Raw genomic sequence first — 3,644 nt, 5'->3', positions numbered from 1 at the left:
CGGGGTTTGAAACAAAGCCGTGGAGTTTAAAACAGAGCTGCAGGGTTTAAAACAAAGACGTGAAGTTTACAGCAAAACGAGAGCGGAAATGGTGAAAGACAAGCATGAGAATGAGTTCAAATGCGTGTGAGAATGGAGTGATAAGGAAATGAAATAACGGCCAAATCCCTTGGAGTCGGACGACTTTCATACACGTTTCAGTTTTTGGCTGCGGAGATCGTGGTGGAGAAGAGACCTATTTGTTTGGAAAACTGCCATGTTTTGTTGAGTCTTCAATCTTGGAATTGGCTGCCTTTACCGATAGACACTGTTGAACTATGCAATTTACACGTTTGAGCTGCAATTAACTGATTTGACTTTCGCTTCAAATAAATCACTTGAGTTTGACAAATTTTCAGCAAAGCATGTGAGGTGTATGGTATGGGTAGAGTAACGGCGGGAACCTTCCAGATCGGATGACTGTGTACACATCTCATCAAACGGTTGCGGATATTACGGTCACGTCTCAAGAGTACAACGAATAAGACTATAATTAGGCTTGAATAATAGCACATAGATGACTCCTATTTGGATTTCTCCTCCTCAGACACGCAGAACACATTCAAACTATCTGTTAATTAACTTAATTTCCGTATTTATTCACGCGGCGGCAAAAAAGAGGCTCCAAAGAACCAAATATTTCTCCCAGATCGCCATGAATTTTATCAAACGGTTTCTGGGTTATCTAATTAACCCACCTGGAAAAACAACCCATGTTTTATTTTTTTGAAATTCGTCTCCATTTGGGCAAATCGAACGTTTGAAGTTTGACATTTTTCCTGTGTTTACGCATTTTTCCTGAGTTAACAGTTCCGCATTCGGCTGTGAAATTGATTTTGAAATTTTTTTATATGGAATACTTGGAGGAGAGGCGGCTGAAGGATCTGATCAAGAAGCATTCTGAGTTCATTAGCTACCCCATTTATTTGTGGACTGAGAAGACCACCGAGAAGGAGGTCAGTGACGACTAAAAGGAGACAGAGGAGAAGAAGGAAGATGAAGGGGATATCCAGGAAGTGGAGGAGGAAAAGGAGAAAGATAAGAAGAAAAAGAAGGTAAAGGAAGTGTCGCATGAATGGAGTCTCGTCAACAAGAAAAAGCCAATCTGGATGAGAAAGTCAGAGGAGATTACAAAGGAAGAGTATGCATCGTTCTATAAGAGTCTCACCAATGATTGGGAGGATCACTTGGCCGTGAAGCATTTCTCTGTAGAGGGTCAATTGGAGTTCAAGGCTGTTCTCTTTGTTCCAGAGAGGGCTCCATTCGATTTCTTTGATACAAAGAAGAAGCTCAACAATATTAAGCTTTATGTGAGAAGGGTTTTCATAATGAACAACTATGAGGAGCTTATTCCCGGAGAAAGCCCACAGAAGTCATGGATTCAGGAATTGGGTGGTCTCCCTTGTTATGATCATTAGATTTCTGCTAATTTTTGTCTACACAACAAACAAACCAAAAAAAACACATGTATAGGGATAAACAGTATGCAATGTTGTTGCATACCGCTGCTTTCTCTCTAATTTTAGAGCCTACACAGAGATGAAAGAATTGATTTGATGTTGTTGTTTGCAAGAGACATGAAAACAACTAAAGGAGACGTAATGCTTTTGCAGGTTCGTTTTAAGGCCAAAGCTTGATCAGGGAGGCAGATTTTTTTATTGAAGCCACAGCGAAAACTAGGAATGGAGATAGCCATAGATTGTTTTTTTCTCTGAAATTGTGAATTTTTATATTGCTTAGTCATTCCTGCATTTTCATTTTATTGCACTAACATCTTGACTGTAAGTTTGAAAAACAGAGTGGTATCAGCTGCGGAAACCGGTATCAGCTGCGGAAACCAGTATCACAGCAACCACTTAGCTAAATAGAGATAGTTAGGCAATCTTAATGGAAATGATCATGGGGAAATCACTTTTATTGATGAAATGGATGGCATGGAGTGAAAATGGAAATGAAATGTAGTTTATTTTTTTTCTCTTCTCCTTTTTTTTTTCTTGAATCAATTGAAGTGATGAAGTTTATTTTGTCTCCTATTTTTTCTTAACAATTATTTTTCTGATCCACCAGATCACACAAAGTGCAGGAGGAGAGCATACTCAAGAATTGTTATTTTTTTTTTTCAGATGTAAGAAATAAGGTCTCCTAATTACACTTCCCCGGCAACGGCGCCAAAATGTCTAGTCAATTTAACGTCTTAAATTGCTCTACATAAATTATCAATCCGGGTATCGTAAACTGATGAAGTGTGGTGCACTATATGTGCTTAGTTAACCTTTCTCTTACTTCGTTGTTTTATAGTTTATGTTGTTTTTGGGGTTTTGTTCTTGTTGGTTTTCTAAGGTCTTAAGAATACTTTTAAAGGACAAGTATGGATAAAGATTTCAAGACAAGGCCTATGTCCTTAATGGTAACTTCCAAAACTTAGCACTTCAAAAGAACTTAAAACATGTTATTGATGGAGTTAGTATTTAAACAAAAGTGTAAATATACAACTAGTTCAATCAAAATAAAATGCAATAATCAAATAATGAGAGAATGACTATGAGACCCAGTATCCTTGCTGCTTCAGCAAAAGGACAAGATGATTCTATCACGTCATTAGTTCATTAAAAGGCTATGTGCATCACTAATCTACAATCAACTTGAAAGCAATTTATGTAGAATAATATACATGTTAAAAAGAAAATAAAATGCAGTAATTCAAACTGTACATTAATATACATGAAAATCAGAAAAAGAAATACAAGAAAATAAAGTAAAGACATTTGTACATTAATATACATGAAATAAGAAAAAGAAATGCAAGAAATTAAAGTGACAACTATACAAGGCAGGGGCCCCCTACTACCTATGAAATCAAATGCTTAAAGGAAAATAAAGACATCAAATAAAGAACTAATGACATCGGCCCAGTATCTATGCTGCTGATTTAAAATGAAAATGAAATGTGAAATCTAAGTGACACTACATAAAGGAGACAAATCACACTACTTTAACCTTTTCTTAACCTTTTTTCCTTTCAGCTAGATTTATCATGTGATAACAGTTATGAACAAGTCAGCAATGTGAGTCTTAAAGCAAACTAAACCAAGCTGTACTAAGTGATATTTTGGCTCCAATAAAGTTATTTGATTATGGAAAAAGAACCATCAATAGATGAACAACTTGATATCTAAGAGCAGAAAGTAAAGTGCAAGTTAAAGAAATGATACTAATGAAAATCAAACTAGAAAAATAAAGGTCAGCAACATAGAAAAGATGATCACATATGCCATTTGTCATGAAATCAAAGCAAAATTAAACACACTTGCATGAATTAAAATTGCATGAATGAAAAATCTAATCTACCTTACATTCTACAAAGCAATATTTACAAAATGAAATCTACTCTACTTACATCCTAATATGCTCCATGATATCTACTTCACATCTCCTTCCATGTTGAGAACATCAAAGCTTTATTCAATTTCTTCAAAAGTACAAAGTACAAAAGCTTTCAAAAGCCATGGGACTAACAAGCTAAAAGGACTAAGAAAAGACTAAAGGAAAGACTAACAAATGAAGGAGAGAGATCTCCTATTTATACAAAAAGATGAGAGTCATCT

General features: G+C 35.6%; 1 pseudogene; it reads left to right on the top strand.

The window, feature by feature from the left end:
* Nucleotides 1-890: 890 nt before the first annotated feature.
* On the top strand, nt 891-1,457 carry LOC149173519 (heat shock protein 90-1 pseudogene; annotated as a pseudogene).
* The last annotated feature ends 2,187 nt before the right edge of the window (nt 1,458-3,644 follow it).

The sequence above is a fragment of the Pinus tabuliformis genome, chromosome 4_2 (genome assembly GCF_031772625.1).
Source record: "Pinus tabuliformis cultivar Carrire ecotype Pingquan chromosome 4_2, CPIR1, whole genome shotgun sequence".
NCBI classification, from domain to species: domain Eukaryota; kingdom Viridiplantae; phylum Streptophyta; class Pinopsida; order Pinales; family Pinaceae; genus Pinus; species Pinus tabuliformis.
This window is presented reverse-complemented; position numbering and strand designations above follow the sequence as displayed.